This window comes from Trichechus manatus, unplaced genomic scaffold (assembly GCF_000243295.1).
Source record: "Trichechus manatus latirostris isolate Lorelei unplaced genomic scaffold, TriManLat1.0 scaffold00082, whole genome shotgun sequence".
Classification (NCBI taxonomy): Eukaryota; Metazoa; Chordata; class Mammalia; order Sirenia; family Trichechidae; genus Trichechus; species Trichechus manatus.
Genome location: NW_004444018.1, coordinates 10728874 through 10744524, shown reverse-complemented (window position 1 = coordinate 10744524; position 15651 = coordinate 10728874).

Below are 15651 nucleotides of genomic sequence, written 5' to 3'. Positions count from 1 at the left end.
GGAATTGGACGGTTTACTAATGGGAAAGGTGGTGTGGGAAACTACCCAAAAGGACTGAGCGACTTGCGGTCCTTCAGGGGTATTGGTCAGTTTGTGGTCCTGTTGGGAGGGCCATGCCTTGAGATTGACAAACCAAAAACACAACAAAACCCATCGCCATGGAGTCATTTCAGACTTGTAGTGACCCTATAGGACAGAGTAGAACTGCCCCACAGGGTTTCCAAGCAGCGGCTGGTGGATTCCAACTGCCAATCTTTTGGTAAGCAGCCAAACACTTAATCACTGCACCACCAGGGCTCCTGAAATTGACAAGGAGTTTGCTTATATAATTGGCCAACCCCAACAGAGGTTTCAGAGGGGAGAAGGGAACCTTAAGACCTAGAAGAGCCTGGTGCAGAGTGGTTTGGACTTGGGGTTCCCATGTGGGCAGCCTTCTAAAAGAGCTGTAATACAAGTCAAGGACTGTAACATTGATGAAGGCCAGAAGCCCAGAAGGGGCACAGTGACACAGCCTGTGGCCGAGAGACCTGGAAGGAGCCTGGCTGCAGAGTCAGCAGCAGAGAGGTCTGATGGCAGAGAGGCTGACGGCATAAAGCTAAGAGAGCTGAGGAGGCTGCTATACTGGCCATAAGCTATGCCAGGTAGCAGCAGAGCAGCCTGATGACAGAGAGGCCTGACGGCAGAGATGCTTGACAGCAGAGAGCAGCTGAGAGAGCCATCCCAGTTGGAAGCTGCCCTGTGCTGAAGAAGGGAGGGACGTGCTCTCCACTTCGGGGGAGCTTTCCAGACCTTGTCTGTGTGCTTCCTGACACTAATCCCTAATTGTTCCTATTACTTCCAAGTTGATACTGATTCCCAGTTGGAGCTTGTTACTTCCCCAATAAACCACATAACTATGAGTGTGGTCTGTGAGTCCTGAGTTTGATAACAAATTATCAAATCCAGCAGAGAAGTAGAGAGTGTTGTGGGGGGAATGGCTGATGTCAGAAATGGTGAAGAAGTTGGAGAGTAGAAGTATGTCTGACCTCCAGTTCATAGGAACCAGCTTCGTGCTGATCCTGATTCTTATCCCACATGGATTTAGGCTCTAGTCTTTGCGTTACATAAGTCTAAAGGAGTACGGTATAGATTTTGTCTTCTATATTATTCTTTCAAATTCATGTACTCCCTCCAAGTTATTCACAATTTATTAAGGAAGAACGGTCTGCAGACCTTCTACAGTGTGATAAGTCGCATGTGGAAAGGGCTGCTGCATTTTAGACCTGGTCTAATATCTGCCATACTTCAGATATTGATGTATTTACATGGTTCTTTTCCCAGCTACATATTTTCTTTTATTTCATATACTCCACAGACTACTTAATGGAACTAACTCTGTTTAGGAATTCCTGGGTGGTGCAAATGATTAATGTGCTCAGCTGTTAACCAAAAGGTTGGAGGTTTGAGTCCACCCAGAGGTGCCTCAGAAGAAGGGCTTGGTGATCTACTTTTAAAAAACCATCCATTGAACGCCCTATGAAGCACAGTTCTACTCTTAACACATATGAGGCCACCATGAGTCGGAATTCATTTGACGGCAACTGGTACCAGTAACTCCATTTAATGTTAAATTTACTAAATATCTTTTTCTTTCTATTTTAGTCTGAAAATTCCCTAGCTAATGAGACAAATTCTAAAAGAAATATTAATAAATTTTAGACAAGCTTAGAAAAGTTGGTAGTCCCTTGAGTGCCCATTCATTTATTCATTCATTCAATAAATACTTACTTAGTATACCTATGACTTGGCAAGAAACACTACTAGGCTCTGAAGATACAGCTTTGGTTCCTGCTGTCATAAAAATCACGGTCAATAACATGTCCAAAAATTTTGGCTACAACATGGAGATTATGTAGACTCTGTATAGTTAAGCTGAACAGGTTGCCATTATTAAAATATTTTTCACACTTAGACCCATTATAGTAAAATTTAAGAATATCAAAAATAGAGAAAATTTCTGAGAGCTGACAGAGAAATCAGATCACTCACAAATGAACAAGTCACATATTCATCTTGGATATTTCAACAACTTCTACTCAAGAAGACAACTGAGTTATATTTTTAAACTATTAAAAGAGGGAAAAAAACCTCTGAAGTTAAAATTTTGCATTCAGCAAGACTGTCATTTGAATATGAGGGCCTCAGAAGGTTTGCCACACCAAAACCCTCTTTAAAAACACTTTTTGAAAGAGAACTCCAGTAAGAGAAGTATATTCAGAAGAACACCATAGAAATATGAGAAGAAAGGGTGAGTGAATAACCCATTCAAGTTTATTATTTTCCAAAAAACAAACAAAAAAAAAATCATGACAAATGGAGAAGAAGTTGCAGTTGTTCAGGATTTCATTTGACTTGGATCAACAATCAAAGTCCATGGAAGCAGCAGTCAAGAAATCAGACAATGTTTTGAAATGGGAAAATCTGCTGCAAAAGACCTCTTGAAAGTTTTAAAAAGTGGCTTTTGATGATTAAGGTGTGTCTGAACCAAGCCATGGTCTTTTCTAGATTATATGAACCAACATATTTCAGAAAGGAACTGAAGAAAGGTGAAAGCATATGAAATTATTTCTAGTGTTCAAGGGAAGGTATAGATATTGATACACTTGGGAAATCGAAAAAAAAAGAAGTGTAGTAGGTCTTAATAAATTAGGGATAACCCACAAGAATAAAATTACAGTGTAAATCTCAAACCAGCAGAAGAAATTCTCACCTATATGAAAGAAGGCAGAAAGGAAAGGAAGAGGAAGAAGTAAAGGGAACTATGAAATGCAGAAATAAGTCCTGATAAAATAGTAATTACAATAAATGTAAATGACGCTTACACTGGATTACAAAACAAAACACTAAATGCAGGAATAAGGGACATTTAAAACAAAAGAATACAGAAGGATGGACATACATAGCATTGAAAAATATATACAAAGGAAACATAACAACAAAAAAGGCCAGGGTACAAATCTTAATAGCTATCAAAAGTGAATTAAAAGCCCAAAAATTAAAAAGTGAAAGAGCAATATTACATCTACATATTATAACCAGTCAAGTAGCTAAGACAAATAAGGCACAAACATGCTGGGTACAAGGTCAATTTTTAGAAGTCACTAACATTTCTCTATACCATCAATGACCATCTAGAAAACGTATTAGAAAATAAGCTGCTATACACAAAAGTAGAGAAACTACAGTGTCTAGGAATAAACATTTTAAAGAATACACACAACTTCTATGGGGAAATTTTTTAAAATCCTATTTCAGGACATAAAGAAGGTCTAAATAAATGAGAAATCATTTATTCTCATAGATGGGATTATTTAACATTCTAAAAATACCAGTTTCCTCCCAAGTCATGCATAAATTCAACAGCAATAAAAATTATAACTAGCTGTTTTTGAGGTCTTGAAGTATTTATTTTAAAATGTATATAGAAGAATAAAGGTCCACAAATAGCTAAATCAACATTGAAAAGACGAGTAAAGGGGGGCTTGTTCTACCAAATCTTAAGAGATACAACAAAGTTATAGTAATAAAAAACTGTATGGTATTGGTGCAAGAACAGACAAATGAAGAAGTGAAACAGAACAGAGGCCTCAGATGGGAGCCTGATACATAATAAAAGTGGCAATGCAAATCCATGGAAAAAGGACAAACTACTCTGACCATTTTGAGAAAAACAAAACAGATGGAATAAAGACCTAAATGTGAAAGTTTAAACTATAAAGCTAATAGAAGAAAATATAGGATAACTTTATGACCTTGGGGTAAGGAAGGACTTCTTACATTAGATATAAAAAGCACAAATGAGATTGTGAAAAATTGATTTGATTCCATCAAAATTGTTCAGTGAAGAACATCATTGACAAATTAAGACCAACAAACTGACTAATGTTTAGAATGTACAAGGAAGCTTGTGCAAAAATATTAATTAAAAGAAGTCAGTAAAATGAATTGAAAAATGGACTAAGAATAGAGGTCGTTTACTTAAGTGGAAATCTAAATGGCTAAAGTGTGTATGAAGAAATTTTCAAATTAATTAATAATCAGATAAGAGTAAATTAAACACATGGATTGCAATGAGGCATTAGATTAGCAAAAATTAAGCCATCAAATAAGACCAACTATTAGCAGGGATACAGGAAAACAGGAATCCAAATGTACTGCTAGTGGGAGTAGACTGGAGCTTCTAGTCAAATTCAGTGCTTAGTCAAATTAAATGTGCATATACCCTCTGAACCAGCCAGCCTTTGCCTGCTATATGTATCCTAGAGAATACTCTGTATCAGCTTGAAGTGACCAACTAGATGGCCATGAGCAACATGAACAGATCTTAAAAATACAGTGATGAGTAAAAAAGTAAGTAGAACAAGATCTACTAAAATATAGTCAAACACAATAATAATAATACCTATATTATTATAATAATACCTGTAAGTGTATGTTACACATCAAACTTATTAGACCAGTTGCTTATGGAGAGAAAGGGAAATGGGAAAAGACAATGGGAATCAGAATGAGATTTAAAAGGAGTGAATATCTAAATTAAGTGTTCTGCTTGAACTATAATGATTTGGTGATATGAATTGAGGGATATGATTAGTTCAACTCTCTGTCCCTGTGGTTAACCAAAAATATTAATATGATCTCTGCACCTGATGAAAGTGCAGTGTAATAGAGGAAGATGAGACAAGACATACTTTACAGTAAAAAAAATACTAAGTGAAAAAAGCCAAACACAGACACAATGGGATGAGCAGGAGGAAGGCACACTGGAAGAGGTGGAAATTTTAGCTGGCACTGAAGAATAGTTATGTTTGGATATGTAAGTAAGGTAAAATTTCATTCAATAGAAAGTGAACTTTTTTGAGAAAAATCAGAAAATGGAAAAGGTTCAGATTATGTGTGGAAAACACAGCAATTAAGTTTTGCCGGTGCATGGAGGTGGTTAGTGGAAGAGTTCTCAGGGAATCTTAAAGGCAAGGTTAAAGGGCCGAGTTGCTCCCAGTGCAACAGGGATCCACTGAAGGTTTTTTTTAAATTTGTTTGTTTGTTTTATTGTCCCAATCCATTGAGATTTGGGGGTTGTTTATTTCCTCAATATTAAATTAATATTTAACATAGAATTAAATAAATTGTAATGTGGACATGAAAAAAGTTTAAAAGTTAATACAGAGAGAGTTCAGGAAGATGACTAAATTGGATGAATTTCAAGCTATGCAGGAACCCATATGCCAACATAAGGATGTAAGATAAATATTAAAAGATATTCTGGTCTTTCTGCTTCCATTATCAACCACATCAATTCCATCCACCCGATGAAGGATCTTAATGAAGCACAGATATGATCATGTCATACCCCTACATTTTTAACACCTTCTGATCTCTATTTCCTACAGAATGTACCCAGCAAATATAAATATAAATAAATAAATATATCCAGTGCTGCCAAGGTGCCAAACACAGAGCTACGCAGTGAGGTAAGAAACAGCACTGGAGGTCAGACACAGGACTTCATAAAAGTTCTTTTCTGGCCATCCTACCTACTACTTCTCTCCGAGCTTCTCGGACATCGGACATCTCCCCATTTGCAAAAGTCCGGTCCACTGAAGGTTTTATAGCAGGAGAGTAACATCTTAAGGACAGAGGAGTCATTGCTGATACTGCCAGACTTCCTGCTGCTCTGAGCTGCCAAGGTCATTTGATTAGTGGCAGTGACTTGAGGAGGTCAGCTAGGGTTCTCATATCTCCTTGTACTTCCATTCGACTGAATAATAAAGGATGTTAAAACAAATTGAAGCTACCTCCAAGAAACAATGAAAATAAGTCTGGGGAAATCCCTGGAACCCCAAATTAAACTCTGTGTGTTTCTGATTTCTTGTTACTCTTGCAGCTTCATTGAGTTTGTGTTCCTATTTCCACTCTAAGACATTACAGTCCTCATTTTATGGCTTTAGATTTGCAAGTTCAACACTTTTTTTGTGCTTTAGGTATAGAGACCCAGCTTTGGTGTAGGCTGACATCAGACAAGCCAGGAGACCAGTACTTAACTTCGCCAAATCTGTGAAATAAGGCTGACGCAGAGTCCTGGGTGCCAGGGCTGGGAAGAAGGCTAGTCTGGCAACCTCACACAGGCAGTAGGTGAGAGCAAACACTCAGGATCATGGGGGTCTACTTTGCAGTAGCCAGATTGTCCTGATCTGTAGACTTGGTTTCATTATTCTTTAAACTCAGGTCTAAAACTTAACAAGCAACAGAATGAAAAAAAGTTCAGCTCCATTATCCTGCCTTCTCCTGTCACTCAGGTGTGAATGTGGATATGACTGAATTATTCTTCTTTCCTTGCCCAGTTCCTGCATGCAATGACTCCTTTACCAGGGACAGCAATGAAGCCCCTGATCCCAGTTGTCTAAGTCCCTGGTCACTAACCTCTGGTATTTAGATATTTTTGCCCATGTCCTTACTTTTGTGGACTTCCTGTAGCTTGCCTCTTCTTGCAGCTGAAACTCTGGCTGTCAACAGCAGCATCGACCTCACTCTAGTTCTTAGAATCAAGCAAGGTATTAAACAGGAGGAATTTAAGCTGTGACTCAACAGTTAGGGGCTTTAGCAGCAAGGATACCCAATGTTCTCCAGCAGTGACCCTGGGCCCCAGTTTTTATAACATGCTTCTATCTTTCTTCTGTCATCTGCGCTTCACCTCAGGCACAGCTGCAAAAGTCCTTGCCTAGGCAACATTCCTGGTAATGGGTCCCTCTAAACAATGGCTCAGCCTTGTCTTCCACTCCTTCTTCTCCCATCTCCTCTGCTGCCCTCTCAGCTGCTGAAGCCTTGCCCTTGAACATTGGCTTCATGATACTTATACATCATACTCAGTATGGTGATTGAGCCACAGAGAATTAGTAGTAAGAAAATGAACTGTGTTCATCATTCCTAGAGGGTGGGTAGAAAGATCAGGGGTCTATTAAAAGGATGCCATTCTAGAGGTTCTAGAAGCTGCAAGATAGTCAGCTTGAGTCAAAGAAACATCGATTGCATTTAAAAGTGGGGCTAGAGGGAAAGAATGGTTTAGTGAACACAGCCCTCAGGGATAAATGCAGAGGGCAAAGCCTCAGTGAAGTGTGGTGGCCTGCCTGATGTCAAACATCTGTCATTCTAAATGCTAGCAAGGTACCTCTGCTTTGCATTTGTATCAGGGAAAAGTCCACTGTTCTCAGTCCAAATTGCCATTAGGGAAATGTCTTCGCAGATGATAAAGAACAGGGGTATATTATTCTGTCCTAAATCCTTCTTCTCTTTGGAAATCTTAAATTCTCACCTCTCATGCCCACGTATATTGCCAGCCAAAATTGCCAGTCATAGACTTCCCTTGCAGTTTCACGAGTTTACCACCTCTCCTTTCTTACTAACAATTGGAAGACTGACTATATCACATGTCCACAGTGAACATCAAATAGATGATAGGGAGTTATTTTGAGAGACAACCTTTTTATTCTGCCGGACCAACCAACCCAACTGTTGGAGTCACCAGGGTAGGAACCATAGATCCATATATGACCTTACTGGGGCACTCCAGTCTCAGAACTCCCTTTTTTGGCTGCGCTTCAGTGGATAGGATCCCAGACCTAGACCATGGATGATTATTCAGGAAAGGTAGGAAGAGGGGGCACAAGGTGGAGCTTCATAACACCTATCACTCCCTGACGTCACATTTTCTGTATGTTATTGTTCATGATCTGTCCCCCTTAAGCATCATGAAGACAGGAACTTTTTGTTGTTGCTGCTTCCTGCTATACTCACAATTCCCAGAACATGCCTAGACATAGTAGGCACTCAGTAAATAGTTGTTGAATGAATTAATTAATTGAATATCTACAAGAATAATTTGTTCTTAGTGGGCGAATATATTCAAGAAGAATATTCATTAAAATTAGTTTTTGGCAAATTGATCATTGGTAAATTAATTTTAATAAATCAATTTTCAGAAAATTGGCCTGTTCTGCCAGATAATGTGCCTCAAGGGCATAGCAGTTTTCCAACCACCTAATTTTCTATTTAAATGACTTTTTAAATGGTTGAAGTTATCTCCTTTTCTTGGCTTTAACCTTCTTCTGTACTATATCGTACCAAACGTGTTGCCATCAAGTTGATTCCAACTCATGGTGACCGTATAGGACAGAATAGAACTGCCCCATAGGCTTTCCAAGGAGCAGCTGGTAGATTTCAACCTTTTTGTTAGCAGCCAAACTCTTAACCACTGCGCCACCAAGGCTCCTTTCTATACTATAGATGATCATTTTCAGATGCAAGGTAACAACTCAGATTGCCAATCTTATTGTTTATTTTTGTAACTGAACTTAATGCCCTTCTGTATCAGCAACAAGTATACCATCCACGTAAGGCCAGGTCCTCACCATCCCCTGCTATCCAGTTAAAAGGTTAATTTTTAAAATACTAAAATGTGACCCTAAAATAAATATACAAAAATAAATCATGTCAGCAACCTTCAGCTTTCATCTTATCTTGAGAAGAGTTTGAAGAACTAATTTACCAGCTGTAATTGATTTAATTTGTAATCACTCTGAAACCCTCAAACATCAGTTTTCCAAATATGTATAGCTTAGTTAATTTAAAATTTCATAATTCTTTGAAGATTATTTTACTTCATGTTATTCATTACAAATTATAGAAGTAACATACAATTTTCCCTCACACTAGTCACTGCACTAAAGAATTTAGTTTTATAAATTGCATTCATTTTAATGAATCCACAAAATACATTATTACATCTGAAGCAAATAACCAGTCTAGACATTTATTAGCAACTTTTAACTGCTGATCAGTACAGAAAAGTATACTTAATTAAAAATTCCAAACAGATAATCCTAAGGGGGGAAGAAAAGATGGCACAAATGACAGGAAAAGGATAACCTTTAGTGTAGTATACCCAATTATAAATGAAAATTCTTGGATGACTTACAAGAATGCCAGAGGTCACCTGGAGCAACAGAGGAAGAAGGAGAATCAGGACTAGGAGGAGGAAATGGAGTGTGTGGTTAATTGCCTCCATGAACAGCTGCCTCCTTTGCCATGAGACCAGAAGAACTGGATGGTACCCAGCTGCCATTACTGAACATTTTGTTCAAAGATTCTATAGAAGAATCCTGATCAAAAGGGGAAAATTGCAGAACAGAATTTTAAATTTTCATGAAATCCAAACTATCTGGAGCCATGGAGGCTGGATGAACCCCTGAAACTATTACCCTCAGATAATCTTTAAACTTTAAACCAAAAATATCCCCTGAAGTCTTCTTAAAATCAAGCAGCAATTTAGCTTAACTAGTAAAGAATGTCTGCCTGGAGCCATGTGCTCTTTTAAGATCTATCTATATGAAATCAAATTGATAACAGCAACTTGAAAGATTAGATAGGAAACATGGGGGCAGTGGTTTGTGTTAATGGTGGAGGAAAATTTGGAAAAGGAAGGTGAGAATGGTTGCACAACTCGAATAATATAATCAATGTCACTAGATTGTACATGTAGAAATTGTTGAATTGGTTTATGTTCTGCTGTGTATATTCTCAACAGCAACAAATAAAATTAATAATAATAAAAGAACGCCGAGGTTTACTATGAATGGTGTGATTCAATTGGTAAGCGTGTGCTACAGATTTTGCTCAGAAATTATAAAGTACAGGAGAGAGGTCTCACTTAGTGGCATTAATAGTTGTGTTGTATTTGATTAAATCAGGAAGAAATTCAGTTTAGTGGATAAGGCTAAGTCATATCCAGTGCAATGATATGAAAAGCCAACATAATGGATGTAACTCAGATCAGATTTTTAAAATGGACCTAAAAGACCAAACTTAATAGTTCATAGGAAATACACAGGAGAGAAAACAAGTTAAACAACACTATGAAGAAACAATCAGACAAATTCAGAATATGGGACATTATACAAATCAGCTGACCTGGACTCCTTAAAAGTTCATTGCCAAAGAAAAAGAAATGTGCGTGTGTGATGGGGGTGGGGTGGGTTGGAAGAACATTGTTCCAAATTAAAAGTAACTAAAGAGACAATGACAAAATGCAACATATGAACCATGATTTAAAAACAAACAACCCAGCTATAAAATATATTTTGAGGACAAATGAGGAAATTTCAATATCATCTTGCAATTAGATGATATTATAGAATTAGTGTTAATTTTCTTAAGTGTGCTAATGATATTGTGATTATGTAGTGGAATGCTCTGTGTTCAAGAGATGCAGCTGAAATATTTAGGGGAGCATGTTATGAAGCATGAAGGCTGCATGTTATTTTGAAATGGGCTTGGCAAACATACACATAAGATTATATTGCAAGATGTTAATAATTGTTGAATTTAGATAGTAGGTATATGAGTGTTCATTGTATTTTTCTTCTAAATTTTCTATATGTTTGAAAATATTTATAATACAAAGTTGGAAAAGACAAAAATATTAAAACTTTTGTAATAAAAGATGAGTTTTTTTAGAATGATTTTTATTACACCTAAAGGAATTCTCTTTATTAAAGATAACAGGGCTAAGCTCAAGAATGAACAAGGTTTCTTTACAAAGTATGCCATTAGCTTATTACTAAATAAAATGCCAAGAAAATAATGGTAGTAGTCCTTAAGATGTAGGCAGCTGGCCTTACAATAGCAATTGCCTGTATTTCTAAACATTGCCTATGCTCTCAGGATAAATAAAGATGCCAATAGCTTAGAGCACTATACAACTTTAAGCTCATTGGGGTCAGTATATTTTCAATTTATTTTCGACATCATAGACATCCAACCTTACATTATAGAAGTGTGTCAGATAAAAAGTTGATTTAGTATAAAATCTAACAATCTTCATAAACAGAATGGCTAAATAAATATTTTACTGTTTTGATAACACAGTACATGAATTAGTGGATAGATTATTGTTGAATTTACCTGAGTAAGCGTGGCTTTCACTAAGGTTACACCTTGGCATCTCTGTAATATTGCAGTAAGTGCAAAATCCTTCCCAAATAAGCGTTGCTTTTAACAGCCCAGGCTGGAGAAACAAACTTAGTAGCAAATTGGTCTAGCTGTTAAATATAAAAGCAAAACATTGAGCTAAAGACATATCTGTTACTGTTGAGCAATGATGAAAAAAGATATTCCCTTAATATCTAGCATTGACATTTAATGATACAGTATTTAGCAATGTGGTCAAGGATAAGCTACTTATTAAGTCAGGGGCTTTTGGTAAAATTTAATTATAACTACAGAATTAATGCACACCTATGTTCATTGCAGCATTATTCACAATAGCAAAAAGATGGAAACAACCTAAGGGCCCATCAACGGATGAATGTTTAAACCAATTGTGATGCATACACACAATGGAATACCATGCAACTATAAAGAATAATGAGGAGTTCATGAAACATATCATGGATGAATCTGGAGGAGATTATGCTGAGTGAAATGAGTCAATCACAAAAGAACAAATATTGCATCATCCCACTATTATAAAAAGTCAAAAATAGATATACACACAGAAAGCAATGTTCTTTGATGGTTACCAGGGATGTGAGGGGGAATCACTTTCTGCTCATAGAGACCCTATTGGACAGAGCAGAACTGTCCCATAGGGTTTCCAAGGAGTGGCTGGTGGATTTGAACTGCTGACCTTTGGTTAGCAGCCGATCTCTTAACTACTGTGCCACCAGGGCTCCTTCTAGATAGTAGACAATTGTTATTTTTGGTGATGGGAAAGGGAATACCAAACACAGGTGAAGCCTGCACAACTTGACCAAGGTAAATGAAGACACTAAGAAGTACACAAGAAAAAAGGGACAATTTTGGTAAATGCTGTAACATATGCAATTTTGGAACAACAGTAATAACAATAAAAAAGTGTGTGGTTACATAGGTAGATACGTATGCATACATGTGTATAGGAAGGCATATGCGAGTAAATTCACATGCATGTATAGGTGTATCTATAGGCATATGTTTGTGTGTGCTGCATATATATCCATACATATAATGAAGCACATAGGGGACACAGTTACAGAGTCTTCCTAGACATATCCAAACTACTCGTGGGATTGGTTTACTGGGTTAAAAGGCTTAGGACCATAGTCTCATGGGACAGCTTAGTCAATTGGCATAACATAGTTCATAAAGATAATGTTCTACATCCTTATTTGGTGAGTAGCGTCTAGGGTCTTAAAAGCTTGTGAGCGGCCACCTAAGATATAACCATTGGTCTCTACTCATCTGGAACAAAAGAGAATGCAGGAAACCAAAGACTCAAAGAGAAAACTAGTCCATAGGGCTAATAGCCCACACTAACCATGGTCTCTTCTAACTTGAGACCAGAACTAAATGGTACCCAGCTACCACTACCAACCATTCTGACCAGGGACACAATAGAAGGCCCCAGATAGAATGGGAGAAAAATGTAGAACAAAATTCAAATTCCAAAAAAAAGGCCAGACCTACTGGACCAATAGAGACTAGGGGAACCCCCGAGACTATCACCCTAAGATATACTTTGAACTTGGAACTGAAGCTATTTCTGGAGGCTACCTTTCAGCAAAATAATAGATTGGCTTATAACACCTATGAGTAATGTACTCCCTTAAACAATAAAGTATATGAGACCAGATAGTTAACATGTACCCAAAAGCAAAGACGAGAAGGTAAGGAGGGGAAGGGAAGCTAGATCAACGGAAATAGAACAAACAAAATGGAAATAATGAGAATGCTGACACATTGTAAAAATTATAACCAGTGTCACAGAAGAATTTTTATGAAAATTGTTAAATGGGAACCTAATTTGCTGTGTAAACTTTCATCAAAACACAATAAAATATTTTAAAAAATAATTACAGAATTAAAAATAAGGTTTATGCATCAACTGTTTCATGTACTGTGGCCTAACTCAATATTAGAAAGTTTAAAATCAAATTATCGACCTTAAGAAATTTTAATTATCCCTGCTATTTGCTCTACAATTAATATTAAATTACTTTTTACTTTGTTTTTTCTATTTATCCTTCTTTTATTTCTTTTCATTCTACCACCCTATTCTCTTTCCTTTTCTTCACTTTAAATAATATGTTTTGAAAATTTGTCATGACACCCTGTGGTTTCCAACAAGCCCGAGGAGTGTCGACAAGTACTAAGTCATGTTCCCTCCATCATATTCTTGAACTGAGTACACCACTGCAGCTTCACCTTAAACTAGAGCTCCTTTGACTATTCACCCCTTCTCAAGTGCCTCAACGATCCAGTCCTGCCTTGAGACCCACTCTCAATAATATGGAATCCCCTAGGTGGTACAAACAGTTAACAGTCTGGATTACTAATCAAAAGATCAGAGGTTCAAGTCTACTCGGAGGCAAGTTTGAAGAAAGACCTGGTGATCTACTTTTGAAAAATCAGCCATTGAAAACCCTATGGAGCGCAGTTCTACTCTAACACACATAGGGTCACTACGAGTTTGAATCAGCTCTATGGCAACTGGTTTTATTTATTTATTTTATCCATAATATACAAAGTTCTTCAGGGCAGTTAGACAGAGGAGAGTTGGGTCTTATGGCAACCTAATGTTAAGTACTAGCTCTATAGTTACCTTCAACTGAATGTAGATTTCCGCCTTGCATGCAAAGCCTGCCTTTCAGTCAGCTGCATTCAGAGGCCAGATGTTGATGACAGGTTCTTTGGAGTTCTTAATTTTTTAAAAATCTGAAACACAAGAAAAAAGTATTAGTCTTGGGCACCAAGTAAAGAGCTCTTTTTAAGAAAACCCATACAACAACAGAAAATCCTTGTCCTCTCTGCCTTTTTGAGAGGTGTAACTTGACAGCAGCAAGCACTTTGCATTAATATATTAACATTCTGATCTCTTGAAAAGAAAGTTTCCAATTATAGACTTGATTAATTGTGATAGTTGAGGTGAAGGCCACCTGAAGGGAAGCTTCTATAAGCAACTCATTTCTTTCACTGGAAGATTTCAAAAGTAGAAGCTGGTTAGTCACAGTGAGATTGCCTATCACCTCTGACCATGTCAACTGAGTCATACAGGGAACATCTAACGTGGACTTTTAAGAAACTGGAAAATTTGCTTCTCTTGATCAGTAGTGCACGAAGGGGAGAAATAAGCATTCAATGACTGGTGGATAAACACCCTTTCCTGTAGAGTCAGGACAGTTGAAGAAGCCCATGACTGAGTAAGTCGGGGGAAAAAAACAATAGTCCCTGTACAAAAGAGAATCGTTTTTCTTCTTCTCTCCACAAAGAATGTCTTTTTGTTTGCAGCTCCTCACTAATGCAATAATCCAGAGAAAATAGGAAGTGATGCCAAGGATTAAAGCAAAACTTGAAGATTTGCCTTAAATATGTAATTATAGTTTTATAAATTCTCCATTTCAATTTGCTACGAAAAGTTTAGACCCAGATCCTTTGTAAAATTGTGAAGTAGGTGCAATTTGTTTGTAATGTCTTTCTTTCCTTGTTGCTTCCCAGGCACCTAGCACTGTTCCCAGTCCTTATCCCTCCCTCTGGTGTGGCATATAGTCGTATCTCCTCTGTGTACCTCCAGGCTCTTCCTTTTCTGATTCCGCCGTCAGAACATCCCTGCTCTCTCAAGAATACAGTGCGTGATTGGCCAGACAAACTGTCCAGCAGTGGATTTGAAATCCTCCATTTGTATTTCATGGCATAATTGCTTATGGAATAGTGCAATTTCAGTTTTTTAAAAAAACACATACGCACACTTTAAAGCATATCTTTTAAGTGAATTCTATTTTTTGATGCGGCTGTTGACTTTCATTATAAAATCAGGGATACATTATGCTGGAAGTAATTTTAGTGTCTGGATAAGGCAAATGACTCAATGCAGCAGCTGTTATAAATCACATATTTAAATAAATTTTCATGGCTAAAATGTGACTGCTTGTCAAAAACATTACTAGTTCCCAAAATATTAGAAAATATGATACAGTAACAACCAAAAGTAAGATGCCTAAAGCACGATTCTGGGAAAGTACCTGAAGTTTGGTACTTTTTCACATACTATTTACATATCTATGCAACTCTATATTTTTATCCTTAAAACTTTATAGCAATTTGGTTCACTTGTTATCAGCTTCAAACAACATTAAACTTTTGTTTTTGACTTTTTAAAATAATTTTTTTGATTGTAGAATTGTTTTAGATTTACAGAAAATTTGTGAAGACAGTACAGAAAATTCCCATATACCTACACCAGTTTCTCTTATTATTAACATTTTACTTTAGTATGATACCTTTGTTAAAATTAATGAACCAATATTGATACATTGTTATTAACTCAAGTTGATACTTTATTCAGATTTCATTAGTTTTTATCTAACATCCTTTTTCTATTCCATGATCCAATCCAGGACACAATGTTATATTTGTCACGTCTCTTTAGGCTCTCCTTGGCTGTGACAGATTCTCAGACTTTGTTTTTGATGACTTTGACAGTTTTTTTAATTTTTTTTTATTTTATTGTACTTCAGGTGAAGGCTTACAGAACAAATAGTTTCTCATGAAACAGTAGTACACACGTTGTTTTATGACATTGGT